Source organism: Geotrypetes seraphini, chromosome 2 (genome assembly GCF_902459505.1).
Source record: "Geotrypetes seraphini chromosome 2, aGeoSer1.1, whole genome shotgun sequence".
In the NCBI taxonomy this organism is placed as follows: Eukaryota; Metazoa; Chordata; class Amphibia; order Gymnophiona; family Dermophiidae; genus Geotrypetes; species Geotrypetes seraphini.
Window position 1 is genome coordinate 316,622,989 of NC_047085.1, and position 18,101 is coordinate 316,641,089.

At 41.6% G+C, this 18,101-nt stretch overlaps 1 protein-coding gene across 4 annotated transcripts in view; it reads right to left on the minus strand.

Annotated features, from left to right (window-relative positions):
* The window catches only part of ANO10 (anoctamin 10), a 392,133-nt gene extending 382,687 nt beyond the window's left edge, over positions 1-9,446 (minus strand). For 2 of the 4 annotated variants that reach the window (XM_033930083.1, XM_033930081.1), the window contains exon 1: positions 9,237-9,445. The gene's annotated coding sequence lies outside the window, so the exon portion shown is untranslated. Of the gene's footprint in view, positions 1-9,236 lie in introns of all 4 variants that reach the window. The other 2 variants (XM_033930080.1, XM_033930082.1) reach the window with 2 other exon arrangements.
* Between the last annotated feature and the right edge of the window lie 8,655 nt (positions 9,447-18,101).

The window sequence follows — 18,101 nt, forward strand, 5'->3', positions numbered from 1 at the left end:
GCCAGAAGACGTATGAGGAGAGACTGGAAGCCCTGAATATGTATACCCTAGAGGAAAGGAGAGACAGGGGAGATATGATTCAGACGTTCAAATACTTGAAGGGTATTAACGTAGAACAAAATCTTTTTCAGAGAAAGGAAAATGGTAAAACCAGAGGACATAATTTGAGGTTGAGGGGTGGTAGATTCAAAAACAATGTTAGGAAATTCTACTTTACGGAGAGGGTGGTGGATGCCTGGAATGCGCTCCCGAGAGAGGTGGTGGAGAGTAAAACTGTGACTGAGTTCATAGAAGCGTGGGATGAACACAAAGAGTCTAGAATCAAAAAATAAGATTAAATATTGAACTAAGGCCAGTACTGGGCAGACTTGAACGGTTTGTGTCTGTATATGGCCGTTTGGTGGAGGATGGGCTGGGGAGGGCTTCAATGGCTGGGAGGGTATAGATGGGCTGGAGTAAGTCTTAACAGAGATTTTGGCAGTTGGAACCCAAGCACAGTACCGGGTAAAGCTTTGGATTCTTGCCCAGAAATAGCTAAGAAGAAAAAATTTAAAAAAAAAAAATTTAAATTGAATCAGGTTGGGCAGACTAGATGGACCATTCGGGTCTTTATCTGCCGTCATCTACTATGTTACTATGTTACTATGTTATCATCTTATGTTAGGTGGAAGCACTGAGCACAATACATTATATTTACACTTTATTTACAAGAAGTTTGGATATATGCTGTAGTATCTGGAATTTGTGAAATCATAGTAGTTGAATGCCAAGAACAGAAATATTCCCAGCATTGTTTGAAATGTCAATTTTGGAAATGCCATAGTTTAAAAAAGCATTAGAGAAAATGGTACAATTTCATGTGGAAAATCAAGAACCAGCTTTAGATTTTATGTAACATGTTTACCTACCTGGAGTTTCTAAGAAATTATACAAAAGTACACAAAGTACAGAAGTATATCTAACTCCCTCTTTTACTAAGGTGTGCTATGCTTTTTAGCATGCGCTAAATGCTAACGTGTGCATGTTATCCTATGGACGCGTTAGCGGTTAGCGCACGCGCTGATTTAGTAAAAGAAGGCCTAACTGTTTTGAAAATAGTTTTTATATGTTTGCATTGCACATGACTAAATTTCCAAGCATAATCTGAAAGGAAAGAATCTGAAAAATTTAAGAATGTATGTAGATTTCTGTGTTGGGGTTCAACATGGCCTCTTTGTTGGATTTTGTTAAATACTATAACCCCCTTTTTACTAAGCAGAAAAAGAGGTTTCTACCAAGGCCCAGAGCATTAAATGCTTGAGTACTGCTTGAGTACCTGAATAAATTCATGTAAACCGTTCTGAGCTCCCCTGGGAGAACGGTATAGAAAATGGAATAAATAAATAATTAAATAAATAATGCTGCTCCAATTAGAGAATGATACGGTGACAAAATTCATCACCGTCCCCGTCCCCGCGGATAACCGCGGGAAACCATCTTCATGTCATTCTTTAAGGAGAGAGGGAAGAATCAGAGTAAGAATGGCCACAACCACTGACCCTCAAGCTTTGCTTTGAAGAATGCTGGTGTAGAAGGACTGAGGTTGAAATAGACACTACAGAATGACAGTCTCTGGTATCCAGAACAGATATTGTGTTGTCATAATGCCTCATTCCACCAATGCCTAAAGAACCAATCACATCAGTGATGTCACAATGGCTTCATTATCCTTGGCTCACATAAGAATCAGAGTATAATTGGGCACAACCACTGACCCACAAGCTTTGCTTTGAAGAATGCTGGTGTAGAAGGACCGAGGTTGAAACAGACACTAGAAAATGACATGGGATTATTTCCCGCGGTTATCCGCGGGGACGGGAACGGTGATGAATTTTGTCACCATGTCATTCTCTAGCTCCAATGCTCATAGAATGTCTATGAACGTTTGGAGTATTTAGCGCCCTGGGCCACAGTAAGAACCTCTATCGCTGCTTAGTAAAAAAGGGCCTAAATTAACTTCAGAAATGACATTTAAAGACAATTATGTGGCTACACATGTAGTTCAGACTATTTGTGCATACAAATAAATATTATTTACCCCCTCTTTTGCTAAGGTGCACTAGCCGATTTAGCATGTGCTAAATCTGTTAGTGCGCCTTAGTAAAAGGACCCCATAATTTCTACACATTTCAACTGTATTTTGATGTAGGTAAGACTCTCTTTAAACAGTTTCTGAAGATAGCTTTAGATTCAGCATGCGAAACTGCATAATTTGGTCACTAGTAGTTTATAAAGTTTGGAAAAAATAAAAATCTACCACTATAATTGACACATCCTACTAGTCCACCCACAGAGTCGAGAACTTTTAACATAAAAAAGTTAGACTGTGAGCCCATTGGGACAGAGAGGAAAATGATTTAAAGTACCTGATTAGATTTTTGGCTATTGTACAAGTTTAGTTTTTATTTGTAAACCGCTTCAAAGCCAGTGTGATGATTCAGCGGTATATAAACTCTGCATTAACCCCCCGCTTTTACAAAACCAAAGCGTTGTTTTTAGCACCGGCCGCAGCAGTAACAGTCTGACGCTCATAGAATTTCTATGAGGATCAGAGTTGTTACCACAACGGCCGGCGCTAAAAACCGTGCTACGGTTTTATAAAAGTGGGAAGGGGGGATTAAATTTAATTAAATTTAAAAAGTCTATTATTCACAATAAAGAATTCCATGATGTATGTTTTCAGGAATTATTTGTACTTTTCAGGTAAGTGAACATATCCAAGGTTTGCAAATAATAGCCACCACTGTACACTTTGTAATAAGTAGTTTAATGTTTTGTTTTGTTTTTAATTTATTGTCTGAAATTCATAGACTGCCTTCTCCACGGAAATACCTGTGGCAGTGTACATCATCTCAAAACTATACACCAATAATAAAAGAACATAAATATTAAATACCACACAGAACCTATAGAACAATGCAGATTCAAATACAGTTTACAGCAGCCTCTCAACACAATTGTGAACATAATTATCAACTTCATGGAAATGGTTTTCAGCGTACACGTCTCCCTCCATATTCGTGGGGGTTAGGGTCAAAGACAGTCCGTGAATACCAAAAATCACAAATAATTTTTTGCTATATTTGTAGGGTTTGTGGTATAGCCCTCGCAAATACTGTGAAATTGCAAATAAAACTTATCATTGGTATTGAATTTTTTTTTTTTTAAAGAAGTTATGTTTTGTAGTTCTTAGATTGTACTGTACGGTATTATTATTATTATTATTATTCTTTATTCTTATATACCGCCATACCCAGTGAGTTCTAGGCGGTTTACATCAATTAGCAAATGATCTGCATTGAGTAGCAGATTTACAACAAAATTAGAGGTAGGTTTACAAAATTAGAAGCAGATTTACAGCATTGAATAGCAGATTTACAACAAAATTGGAAGTAGGTTTACAAAATTAGAAGAAGATTTACAGCATAATTTGAATTGAGTAGCAGATTTACAACAAAATTAGAGGTAGGTTTACAAAATTAGAAGCAGATTTACAACATTGAATAGCAGATTTACAACAAAATTGGAAGTAGGTTTACAAAATTAGAAGAAGGTTTACAGCATAATTTGAAGAATTTTTGACTGAAAATTGCAGGCTGAATTCCGATAAATTACAGTGATTTGCCGCAGTCAGCCGTGAAGTTACAGCGATTCTTAACTGTCTGCAAAGCGGGCAGGTTTACATCAATATTACAGAAATTGCAGGTTTGACCGAGCTAGGTAGGGGAGACTGTACATAGAACTGACTATGTACATACAAGCATATACTATACTGTAATCCCATTAAAGCATGGTCCATATACAATACAGTATTCATATACAGTACTGTAACATTTAATACAGTAATGTTAAACATATTACAGTACTTATTTAGGCGGTGTCTCCATCCTCATCATCATGTTCCATATGAGGTGCAGGAATAGGAGGAGATGAAGGGGGTGCCTCCTCATGGGTGGCTGATGTGGACGAGGTGGATGGAGAGGCAGGGACTCTTGTTATCTTCTGGAAATACAGTCTGGCTCTTCTGTTTCTCCATTTCTCTCTATATATTCATGTCTGTAGGCATTGCTGCTTCTGCTAACTCATTCACCTTCAAGGCACGTACCACGAATGGATCGATGTCATTAAAAATAACCATGACAGCACTGAACCTGTGTAGACCCTCTGCAATATTACATAGAAACATGATGGCAGATAAAGGCCAAATGGCCCATCTAGTCTGCCCATCTGCAGTAACCATTATCTCTTCCTCTCTCTAAGAGATCCCACGTGACTATTCCAGGCTTTCTTGAATTCAGACACAGTCTCTGTCTCCACCACTTCTTCCAGGAGACTGTTCTACGCATCTACCACCCTTTCTGTTAAAAGGTATTTCCTTAGATTACTCCTGAACCTATCACCTCTTAACTTCATCCTATGCCCTCTCATTCAAGAGCTTCCTTTCAAATGTGCATTTACACCACGTAGGTATTTAAACATTTCTATCATATCTCCCCTCTCCTGTCTCTCCTCTAAAGTATACATATTGAGATCTTTAAGTCTGTCCCCAAACGTCTTATGATGAAGACCATGCATCATTTTAATAGCCTTCCTCTGGACCGATTCCATCCTTTTTATATCTCTTTGAAGGTGCGGTCTCCAGAATTGTATACAATATTCTAAATGAAGTCTCACCAGTCTTATACGGGGGCATCAATTCCTCCTTTTTCTACTAGCCGTACCTCTTCCTATGTACCCTATCCTTCTAGCTTTCGCCGTCACCTTTTCAACCTGTTTGGCCACCTTAAGATCATCTCAAGCAAATTATCACAGAATACACATTACAAACTCAATTCTCAAATGTATTGTATCATAATTAATGTTTAGTGAAGTGCTCAGACCAGCCACCAAAAGTGCTCAATGGGTTCAAACAGCAGTGGCATATGGGATCACAGCACTTCAAAAGTCCCATACCGCCCAAACTTAAATCTCAAATAAAACCATTCTACATGCAATCACACCCAAGTCCCAATCTTCTGTTGTGCATATAAGTTCTACTGCTTTAGTTTTTTCAGCAGTACATTATCACCGCTAAAGGACACAGCATACAGATCAGGCATATTTGTTACCACCATCTTATGGTACCCCTGAAGAAGACGTGTTGTTCGAAACACAGACCAATGTTGGGTCCCATTTTTTTGTATAATGTGGTCTATTTGTACACAACAATCTTGTTTGTTTGTTTAAAATAAACTTTGCCTGTATCTTGCACAACTGTCTGCAGTATCTTTCATTGTCCTTGATTCACCACATTTTTTACTGAAGATTTGTTGGATTTTCTTTTTTGTCCTTGTGCATATAAGTTTTTCATCCCTAAACTGTACCGTTCCTTCAGATTTTTGCAGCCCAAATGCATGGCCTTGCGTTTCTTAACATTAAATTTTAGCTGCCAAATTTCAGACCATTCTTCAAGCTTCGCTAGGTCTTTCTTCATGTTATTCACTCTAAAGTTTGGACAACTAGTTTACATTTGGATTCTTTTTCCTAAATTTCCTTCTTGGACCCTTGAGGAAAGCTTTGTTTGCCGAAACACAGACCATGTCGGGTCTGTGGAATTTTTATGTGAATAAGTTGTCAAGATCATAAGTACATAAGTACATAAGTAGTCGCCTCCGCCGGGGCAGACCAGAGGTCCATCCTGCCCAGTGGTCCGCTCACGCGGCAGCCCATCAGGCATATTGCCTGAGCAGCAGTCCCTGACTAATTTTATGCCTACCTCTACACTTATCTCTAAACCTTCCACTGCTCTTATCTGTACCCCTCAATCCCTTTGTCCTCCAGGAACCTATCCAGGTCTTCCTTGAAACCCTGTACTGTGCTATTTCCTATCACGGCTTCAGGAAGGGTGTTCCATGTGTCCACCACCCTCTGTGTGAAAAAGAATTTCCTTGCGTTTGTTCTAAACCTGTCCCCCTTCAATTTCATCGAGTGACCCCTTGTTCTTGTGGTTTCTTTCAAATTGAAAAATCTGTCCATGTCAACCTTTTCGATGCCCCTCAGGATCTTGAAGGTCTCTATCATATCTCCTCTGAGTCTCCGCTTCATTTAAAGCTTTTTGCAAGAAATAAAGGGTTGAAGTCAAGAACATTGTGGTTTCCACAGTTTTTTGCATTTGGATTGCTCCTTCTCCTGTGGAAAATTGGATCTTTGTTTTTTTGCTTTCCCTTCATGTTATTCATTCCATCCAAGATGTCTGGTCTATTGCAGATTTTGGTATCATCCGCAAGAGGCAAATCTTACCTGACAGCCCTTCAGCAATATTGCTTATAAAAACGTTAAAAAGAACAGGCCCATGAACAGAACCTTGAGGCAGTGTAAACTTGTCTTCAAGCACTTGTCCATCTTCTCCATTCTCTTCATTTGGTATTGCCTCTCCTTCAGGAACAGTCAGGTCAATTAGGTCATCTTCTATTAATTTGTCTGCTCTGGTGTCTATTAAGTTTTGAATAGCCCCTAAATCCATATCTTGAAAGCCTTCCTCACCCACCATAATTTCTTTGACTGGCTCTGTGGTAATGACAGAGAACTCCTTCACACATTTAGGCCAAAGATTCTTTCAGCACAAGTTCACTGTCTCTGGATTGATGGCTTTCAGAGCTCTTTCAATAACACTGCTAACGAAAGTACTCTGTGGCATTCTCTTCCAAAATAGAGCAGTTTTAGCATTGTAAACTTTGCTTTCCTCTTATCAACAGAGTCTACAGGAATTCTCTTCTTATAGAAATCCTGAACCCACATAAATGTTGCAGTTTCCACATGAGAGAGATTGCTATCTCGCACATGTAATATCTTCACACCCACCTGTGTAGCTGCAGCAACAGCTTCACGAATTGGCTTTTCCTTCTTATGTACCTAACAATAGATTTATTAATACCATAATGACGAGCAACAGCATATCCAATAATTCAACCTTTTCTGGTAAGGTTTTCACTTTTATTTCCCCTCTTGGGAGCACTTTCAGTAGCACTAGGAGTCTTACACTTTGTAGCCATACTGCGAATATGGAGGGAGATCTGAGCTGTTCCTGAAGGAGAAGCAATGCCAGATACGGATAGTGTGTTTCTCTGGTGTAGCTGCAGCAAAACTCACATTCACACACTTCTCTGATGATGGTGTTTGCTGAACTTGAGCCAATCAATGCCTTAGGCCCCTCCCACTGCATCACAAGATGCATTGAGAGGGGTAAAGTCCGTCATTCTGAAGAGGCGGCCCTTTCAGTAAAAGAGAATGGGCTTCCCTCCTGCTGATTTTTCATTGGAAGGTAAAGGGGTGTCTGGTGATGATGGAGGGTGTCAGTGATGTCAGGTGGTGTTGGGGGATGGGTGTAGGGCTCTGAGGACAGCGGCTTTCTGGGACGGGGGGCTGGGGGGGATCAGTGGGAGGGAGGGAGGGAGGGAGAAATCGCAGTTCTCCCTGCCTGTTCAGCTGATCCTTGCAGGGAAATTCCCAAACAGCTGAGCCGGCACGACTCTACGAAACTAGATCAGCTAATTGGGATTCCCCTGCTGCGATCAGCTGATGGGAAGCCTTTCGAACAAGGTAGTTGGGCACCACGTCTGAAAAGCTGACTTTTGTGCGTTTTTCATGTAGACGTCTTTATAGTAAAGAATGGGCAAAAAAGATAAGCCATACTAGGGACCAAAATGTCTAGATAGGTCATTCTCAAAAGACAACGACAGATGTCCTGCTGTTTTGAGAATGGGTCTTTTCTCTACTGGAGTTCTGGACGTCTTTCTCAAGAAGTCCAAACTCAAACTTAGACGTCCTATTGAAAATGCCCCTTCAAGATTGTGGAATTGAGAAGGAACAAAAAAGATTTCAGCCACTAGCTTCTAAGTTTTAGGGTTGGCTGCTCGATTCAATGAAAATTTGTCAAGGTCTGGATGCAATATGTACAACAGTACTGAACTTTCATTTACCATAACTTTCTCGTATGTATCACTGCCAAGCATATCTAAATTTCAATTAATCCATATAAAGTTCACTATACAGATGTGTTTCGGAAAGAAATCAAAACATTTCTTTTCAAAAAACACGTCCTTACTTAATATTCCCCTCCCCAATCGCACATGCACTCTCCCCAGCAAATAACACACTAGTCATCCCCTTGAACCTCATTTACCAAAAATCCAGACTCCTAAATAAGCATCTCCCTTAGGTATCCATTTAACCTTCTCCTAAATAAGCATCTCCCTTAAGTATCCACTTAACTGATTCCTTCAAAGGTAGGTATCTTTCTTCAGTTGCCTATATTGTTTTCCCCACTGAACCTTGTAACTACTTGAACCCTGTCAAGTTATCCTATCTATAAATCCAGATATCTTATACTTGTATTTCTACCCCACAACATGTAATTTACTTAAATCGTTGTAATGTAATTCTCTCGGTAATGTCCTGATCTCTTTTAACTGTAATCCGCTTAGAACCGCAAGGCACAGGCAGAATAGAAATCACTAATGTAATGTAATGTAAATTAGATTTCCTTATAAGGTTTACACCCACTTTCTTCTCGCTACTGTGCCTCAGACTGAACTTTAGGTTAGCACTGTATGTGTAATGCTCACATTGAACAGTAGGCTAGTACTGTCAAGATTTGGATTTACTTAGCTGTCAGTAAAAAGCAAGTTTTCCAAATCTCCCCTTAGAAGCCCTGGTGTTGTGGATATTTGGGCACCCCCACTATTGAGCAAACTTCTTGACTGTGTCTAGGGAGAAGTCATTTCCAAGGGATTTAGCAACTCCCAATCATTTTTGAAAAGTTAGCTTTGAAAAAGCCAGATTGTCATAGTTAACAGAAAAAGAGAAGAAATTTTGTTTTGATAAGAAGCAATACCGTTTGGTATTCTAAGAAGTTAATCAAGAAAATGTTTATTGCTCAGCTGGTCAGTAGAGTTTGATCAGCTTTACCGCACTAATTAGAGGCTCTGGTGCAATAACCCGGTCCCAGACAGATGAATAAGGAATGGGGGAGGGAAAGGAAGGAGGCTTTTTTTCTGTCCGGGCTTATTTGCAAAAAATAAACTAAATAATACAGTGCTGCAAGTGACAGGGGCAGAGCAGGCTCCACGTATGCATGTGTTTATAATCACAGGACAGGAGGAGCAACAAAGGGTGAACACGGGCGGAAACACTGTAGGAAAAGGAGGAAAGCTACTCACCGCCGACACCGTTCTGCCCCCGGGCCTGACCCGACAAGCCCGTCCTGAGTCCTAACTGGAGCAGGAGGGAGCGGTCACTTGCCTCGCACACAGCCGGCGCAGCCCGGCAGGAGGCGGGACTGAGGGAGAGGGCGGGGAGAAAGAGGGAGGGGAGCCCTCGGCTGGACGGGTTGACCAGGGTCGGGCTTCAGTAAGGGGGCGTCGTTACGGGTTGGGGACAAGGAGGGATCGGGGGTAGTGGTGCGAAAGAAACGTGTTTATTATTTCAGAGGTGGACGCGTTCAGTGCAGCTCCGGTTAGGATTGCCAGATCTTCCTGGGTTTGTTGGTTTTTTTTTTTTTTTTTTCTGCAGTCCTGATTCCGGCAGTGCCGGCACCAATGACTGCAATCCTGTTCCTAGGAACAAAAAGTGCACGAATATTTTAGTATTATTTTCTATACCGTACTCCCAAGGGAAGCTCAGAGCGGTTTATTTGAATTTATTCAGGTACTGAAGCATTTCCCCCCTGTCTATCCCGCTGGGCTCACAATCTAATACACCTGGGGCAATGGGGGAGGGAGGGATTGCGTGACTTGCCTAGGGTCACGGGGAGCAGCGGGGCTTTGAACCCACAACTTCCAGGGCCTGCGGCTGTAGCTTTAACCACTGCGCCGCACGCTCCCCTACGTCTTGTAGCTCTCCTTGGGGCTTACATTACAGTGACCACTTCACCATGGTTGTTTTTTTTTTTTTTTCCTCCCCTGTCTCTCTCACACAGTTGCGCACCCTATCACCCTGGGTTATTCCCCCAGTGGTGTTCATCTTAAAAGTGTCCCCCTCCCCAGCACCTTAGTAAGGAACTAACGTTCTTGTTTCGGGTTGCTGCGTGCCTTCTTTCGATGTGGCACCAGCTCAGTAGCAGCAGCTTAACCCTTCTGGCTCAGAACGGAGCAGCCCGTCTCTGATTGGCAGCGCAGAAAAATGACAGAAAGGCTGCCGAAAACTCTGCTCTTTCCTGAGATGACAAAGTCTGTCACGCTTGTCCAGTTGTGCTGACTGCTGAAGTAATAAGAAACCAAAAGTTTTAGGACATCAAGTAATGTTCTTAACCCAGTGATCTACAAAAATTGTGGCCCTCTGGTTTGGAAAGCAAGGGAACATCTCATAGTAGATGACAAATAGAAGGCGAGTTTGTTCTGAGTTTTCATTTGATATTGCATCCTTATTTACATACTTTAAAGTATGTATCCATAATCTAAGCATTTTACTTACACTCCCCCCTCTCTTTTACAAAACAGTAGCGCGGTTTTTAGTATCCGGAGCTGTTACCACTGAGGCTAGCGCTAAAAAACGCCCCATTATTTTGTAAAAGGAGGGGGTTGTTACTACAGGGGAAAATGGAATAACTTGTAAATAGTAGATTGTGAACCTACTATGAACAGAGAAAGAAACTGAATGCAGTTTTATTTTTGTACTCCAACATTTTCCCCCATCTGTCCGGGTTGGTTCACACTGTCTAATGTACATGGGGCAATGGGGGATTAAGTGACTTACCCAGGGTCACAGGGAGTGGCATGGGATTTGAACCTACAACTGAGGCTGTAGTTCTAACCATTGTACCACACACTCCCCTTATGTTTGTAAATTGCTTTGATTGTATCACAGAAGGATGAAATTGCTCCGAATAACCACATGGAGCGATTTCCTACTCCCCTCTCCTAACCCTTTCTTCCATCTCTGAGGGAGGCCAAGGAATAACAACCAGATACAATCAGAATCTTAAAACTTAAGAATCCCTAAGGGAGAACAATTGGGGCACCTCAATCAGGCAGTATTCACCCAAGCATCTCACTGAGCCATGGGCTGCAGGCCATTTTATTAATTTTGACATTTAATTTATTATTGTTCATACGTAAGTTAGTACATCTTCCAATTACAATGCAATTACTTCATGAAGATCCTATGCTAAATTGCATATACAATACAATATAGTTTCTTGTATCCTGCAGTTCTTATCAAGGAGTCAACGTGGCTTACAGCAAGAGATTTTTACATCAATAACTCACAACAGAGAGATAAGTGAAGCGTACTGAACCAGGATGAAAAGTCCGGACTGCAAATAGAGTTACAATGAGAATAGATATGTCTTTAACTCTTTCCTGAAGTGATAATATGAGGAGGATTGTTGCAAGTATGTTGGAAAATTATTCCAAATGTATGGCCCTTGAAACTCAAAGGTCTTTTTCTTGCATACCTGTTGAGAAGATGGGAAGGGTATCTTGAAGCGCTGTGTAGGTCTCGAACTGAGGAAGATGAGGGAGACTTTAATACTAGACACTAGTCTGTTAGAGTTCTCTCTATAAATAGCTCTAAAAGATAGTCTTATTGGGTCAGACCAATGGTCCATCAAGCCCAGTAGCCCATTCTCATGGTGGCCAATCCAGGTGGCCAAACCCCAAGGAGTAGCAACATTCCATGCTACTGAACCAGGGCAAGCAGTGGCTTCCTCCATGTCTTTCTCAATAACAGACTATGGACTTTTCCTCCAGGAAATTATCCAAACCTTTCTTAAAACCAGCTACGCTTTCCACTCTTACCACAACCATTGGCAATGCATTCCAGAACTTAACTATTCTCTGAGTGAAAAAATATTTCCTCCTATTGGTTTTAAAAGTATTTCCCTTTAACTTTGAGTGTCCCCTAGTCTTCATAATTTTTGACAGAGTGAAAAATTGATCCACTTGTACCCGTTCTACTCCACTCAGGATTTTGTAGACTTCAATCATATCACCCCTCAGCCAGCTCTTTTCCAAGCTGAAGAGCCCTAACCTCTCTAGACTTTCCTCATATGAGAGGAGTTCCATCTCCTTTATTATCTTGGTCGCTCTTCTTTGAACCTTTTCTAGTGCCACAATATCTTAAGATGAGACAGAATTGAATGCAATACTCCAGATAAGGTCACACCATGGAGCGATACAGGGACATTATAGCATTCTTAGTCTTGTTAACCATCCCTTTTTTAATAATTCCTAGCATCCTCTTTGCTTTTTTGGCCGCCAGATTAAATCGTATTGTCTACGATGGCACCCAGATCCTTTTCTTGGGTGCTACTTTCAGTGTGCATCACTTTGCATTTGTCCACAATAAATTTCCTAAGGTTTGCCTGCAATTTTTCACAATCCGCATGTGTTTTAACAACTTTACATAGAAACATGTTGGCAGAAAAAGGCCAAATGGTTCATCCAGTCTGCCCATCTGCAGTAACCATTATCTCTTCCTCTCTCTAAGAGATCCCACACGTCTATCCCAGGCTTTCTTAAAATCAGACACAGTCTCTGTCTCCACCACCTCTACCGAAAGACTGTTCCACGCATCTACCACCCTATCTGTAAAAAAGTATTTCCTTAAATTACTCTTGAGCCTATCACCTCTTAAATTCATTCTATGCCCTCTCATTCCAGCAGAGCTTACTTTCAAATGTAAGAATCTTGACTCATACGCATTTACATCACTTAGGTATTTAAATGCATCTATCATATCTTCCCTCTTCCACCTTTCCTCCAAAGTATACAGAGCGATCTCCATTGATCACTACCCTCTGTAACCTTCCACTCAACTAGTTCTTGACCCAGCCCATCACTTTCGGACCCATCCCAAGGGTCTGTGTGGAATATTAGACGTCTGTGTGGAATACTGTTAAAAGCTTTGCTAAAATCTAAATACACCACATCTAGAGCACATCCTCTATCCAAGTCTCTGATCACTCAGTTAAAGAAATTGATCAGATTTGTCTGACAAGACCTACCTCAAGTGAATCCATGTTGTCTCCAGTCCTGTAATCCATAGGATTCCAGAAACTTCACCATTCTCTGTTTTAAAAGCGTTTCCATTAATTTGCTTACCACAGAAGTCAGACTTACCAGCCTGTAATTCCCTACTTCCACTTTTGTGGAGATGGACTACATCCGCCCTTCTCTAGTCCTCCAGTACCACTCCTGATTAGAGACTCATTGAAAATGTCAGTTAGCGGAGCTACCAGAACTTCCCTAAGTTCTTTCAGCACCCTCGGATGTACACCATCCAACCCCATTGCTTTGTCTACCTTTATTTTACCTAGCTCCTCACGAACACAACCCAGCTTCTACATATTTCTCCCCTTCACCTTTGAGTCTCATAATGCCACTTTTGCACTTCTTCCTATCAGTTTAGTGTCATTTGCAAATTTAATCACTTCACTTGTCGTTCCAGTTTCCAGATCATTTATGAATAAGTTAAATAGCACAGGGCTCAGTACAGATCCCTGCGACACTCCACTGTTTAGTCTCCTGCATTGAGAAAAATGACCATTTAATCCTACCCTCTATTTTCTATCTGATAACCAATTCCCAATCCACAACAACTTTGCCACCTATCCCATGGCTTTCTAATTTTCTCAGGAATCTCTCATGAGGAACTTTATCAAAAGCTTTCTGAAAATCTAGATACACTACATCAACCATCTCACCTTTATCCACATGTTTATTCACACCTTCAAAGAAGTCAAGAAAATTGGTGAGGCAAGATCTCCCTTGACTGAGCCCATGCTGATTCTGTCTCATTAAATCATGTTTGTCTATATGTTCCACAGTTTTATTTTTTATAATTGTGCCCACCATTTTGCCTGGACTGAAGTCAGACTTACTGGTTTGTAATTTCCTAGATCTCCCCTGGAGCCCTTTTTAAAAATCGGCATAATTGGCCACCCTCCAATCTTCAGGCACTACAGATGATTTTAGCGAAGGGTTACAGCTTTCTTGTAGTGTATTCACTGCTAACCAATGTAATTTTATCAGGAGTTGACTAATTGTCTCAAACTAGTTTGAATGAAAAATTAGTTATACGCATTGAAATATATGATATTGCATAGATAACAAATCCCAATAAACTTGAAACTTTTGGTGTCTCGATCGCCAGCCCTTCTTCCTCCAGCCCTTTCCGAGGCATAGGACAAAGACTCCTCGACATTACTCTCAGCGAGACCTGCCTGGTTCAAGGCACAGTTCTCCACATCAGTCGAGGCATCCATCGAGGCACAGATCCTTTTCTCGAGACAGGTCTCGTTTCTCCAGGTATCCAATTCCGAAGTCAAGGACACCACCTCCAGAGCCTTACACCTATACTTCTTCTCCTGCGAGGGATTCTATCCATTCTCTCAGTGAGTTATCTATACCTGCATATTCAGACCTCAGGTATCAGTACTCCAGAGAAGCTTCACCTTTGTTCTATGCCTTGCAAGGCGCCTCGAGGTCAACCTTCCTTGGAGCAGATATCTTTTTCTTCTCTCCTACATCAAAAGAGTAAGGACCTCAATATTACTTTGGACTGCTTCCAAATACTCTACGGAGTATTTAGAGGAAATGGGTATGTCTCGTCCTCCTGTGGAGTCTCTTAAATTGCCCATCAATAGACTTCTTTCTCAAACTTTCAAGTGGAATCTTGAAACACCTTATTCCATTCCTGCTGTACCAGGAAAGCTGGAATCTCGTTACAGGATGGTCCACTGCAAGGGCTTCGAGAAATCTCAGTTATCACATCAGTCCCTTCTTGTGAAGTCTTCTCTGAAAAGGACCAATCCTGCCAAAGTTTATGCCACTGTCCCTCCTGGAAGAGAGGGCAGGACCATGGACAAGTTTGGTCATTGTTTGTATCAAAATTCTCTTATGGCAACTAGAGTTTTGAATTACAATTTTATTTTCACTTCTTATTTCAAGCACTTGGTTAACATCCTGCCTGAATTTTGCAAATATATTCCTCAACATCGTCTTCTAGAGTTTCAGCGTGTGACTACCACTCTGACTCAACTCCGTATGCATCTCCTTCAATCTTCCTATGATACATTTGAACTTTCCTCGAGGGTCACTGCCTTCTCAGTGGCAATGTGCTGGCTTGCCTGGCTCCGCACTGTAGACATGGACCTCAATCTTCAAGATCGTCTGGCCAATATCCCTTGCCAGGACAATGAATTGTTTGATGACTCCATTGAGGGTGGAGGAGCTCCCGGAAGTTGGAGTACAACCTCCCCTGAAGGCAAAGAAGAATGGTGAGGCAAGCATGAAATCAAGCCCTCAGATGATTTAAGGGAGCTTGCATATGGATGAGGACATTATTACACCAGAGACTGAATTGCTCCAGGAAAGTGAACGAGGAGGAATAGCGTCGGTTGGAGAGCAACTTATTTTAAATATAAATTTGCAGTGTCCTACAATTGAAAAACCTCTAGAAGTTATCGGTACTCTAGATACTTTGTGGGATCTAGTAGCTAATTTGGTGAAGACTATAAATCCTCCGATGTTACAGATTAAGGGGAAGATAAAGGAACAAGATAAAGAAAGAAAACATTTAAAGCAAGTATGTGGTGACTCTAAATCTACCTTCGATAATTTTAATGCCTGTTGTATATTTTCTAAACAGATACAAGAGACACTAATTAAAGACAACTTTGCAATCTAAGAAGAAGACTAGAGACACTTGAAAATTTCTTCAGAAATAATAATCTTAGATTGATTAATTTCCCAAGGGTTACTTTGGTAACTCCAAGGGAAATGTTAAAACGTTACATCTTGGAAATATTGGAAGTCCCTGAAGTCTCATTACCACCTTTCATGTAAGTTTACTATCTTCCTAGCAAAACACAGGATCATCAACCAAAAGATAAGAATCAAGAACCAATTAATATTTCAACTTTATTGGAGTCGTCTGACAAGGAAATTGCAAATCCACCAACGTTGTTAGTGACTGTAGCCCTTACGCCGGACAAAAATTGGTTGATAAGACTATTCTTTAAAAATAAGCAAAAAGATTTCTTAGGTTTTCATATACAAATGTTTCCTGATTTAGCTAGAGACACACAAAGACGTAGGTGAGAATTTCTAATGCTAAAACCTGGTGTTATAGCTTTAGGGGCAACTTTTTATCTTCGCCATTCTTGCAAATGTATAATACAAGTTAAAGAGCAAAAATATGTTTTCTGTGAGCCATTCCAACTGACAACATTCCTATTGCTATCTCGACTGGACAAGGAGAAAGAATGAGGGCTATGTAAAGAAAGACATCTTTACTCAATTATTTGATCTTATGTTTTCCTAATAGATTTTTCCAATAACATTACCACTGTATCTACATCTTGGATCTATGTAGGGACTTGAGCTGATTTAAGCAAAAACCTATGTTTTTTTTTTTTTTTTTTAAGGATTTAATTATCCTCTGTTTAAATTGCTTACTGTACAAATTTAATCTTGATAATGTAATGAAAACTTATAAATAAATATAACTTTATAGCTTTTTTAAGAAAAAAAATATTCAATAGTTAATTTTTATATATAGTGGATGAAGTTCTTAAACACCAGTCTGTTTCAAGGCAGATCCCCTTATATAAGTATAAAAATCAATTCATAATTGAAATTTACCTTAAAAAATGTGTATATTTCATGAATATATCTTACATGTACTTCTGTAGAAATTCTGAAGTTTATCTTACAGAAGTCCTTTAGCTACATTTAGAGTGTGGTGTATGCACATTCTCTCTTGGGATATTGAGCTGGTTCATATCTCTGAAGAGACATATTGAGTTGGGTGCTTCTCTTGCTACCTAAGCAATAGAGGGGTTACATCTAGAGCAGTGGTCTCAAACTTGTGGCCTGCCAGGTACTATTTTGAGGCCCTCGGTATTATAAAGAATGATTATTTATGGAAAACTTGTACCTTGTTTGTCTGGTGGTCACTGTAACCTCACACAAGTGCTTTCCTGCGTCTGTACATGATTGTGAGGTGGAGTGGAGAGGACAATTGCGTACAGATGCAGGAAAGCGTTTGTTTGAGGTTACAGCTTTGAGGTGGGCAACTTCCAGAACGTAAGGTAGCCATTGGAGGCAATGCAGCTTGTGTATGTGTCTGGTGCTGGAGGAGGTGAGAGCTGAAGGTTGTTGCGGACACGACTGCTGGACACTTAGGCCCAGATACTGTATAGGACGGCCCAGGAGGTGTGTCCAATACAGAATCGGGCCTACACTAACCTCGATTATGTAACCGGCGTCCATGTTACAGACGCCGGTTACAGAATCGGGTTAGAGTAGACGCGGCCACTACACTTATCGCGGCAAGGGATCTTCCTGATACGATAAGTATAGTGGCCGCCTGTCCGATTGCCGGCAGGAGGGTGCCCAACCCCTCCTGCCGGAACGCCGCCCTCCCCCCCCCAACACTACCGATCACCGGTAGGAGGGTGCCCAATCCCTCCTGCCAGAAGACGCCCCCCCCTCCAGATGCTCCCCCCCCCCGCACTAACAGCCACCAATGACCACCCCTAACTTCCCCCCAAACTAACCTTTAATTGTTGGCCGGCCGGCCGGGTCTTGCTACCATCCAGCCGGCAGGCCCGCCTCATCGAAATGAGGCGGGCCCGCCCCTTCCCAGCCCATCCCGCGAAGCCTAAGGCCTGATTGGCCCAGGCTCTAGAAGCCTGGACCAATCAGGCCTTAGGCATAGTGGGTCCGCCCATCCCCACTAAGTCTAAGGCCTGATTGGCCCAGGTGCCTAGAGCCTAGGCCAATCAGGGAAGGGGCGAGCCCGCCTCATTTCAACGAGCCGGGCCTGCTGGCTGGATGGTAGCAAGACCCGGCCGGCCGGCCAACAATTAAAGGTTAGTTTGGGGGGAAGGTTAGTTGGGGAGGAAGTTAGGGGTGGTCATTGGTGGCTGTTAGCGCGGGGGGGAGGGCTGTTAGCGCATGGGGGCACGTCCAGAGGGGGGGCGTCTTCCGGCAGGAGGGATTGGGCACCCTCCTGCCGATGATCAGTAGTGTCAGGGAGACGCGTAGGGCCGCCTGGAGGCGCCTTCAATATAGGCGGCC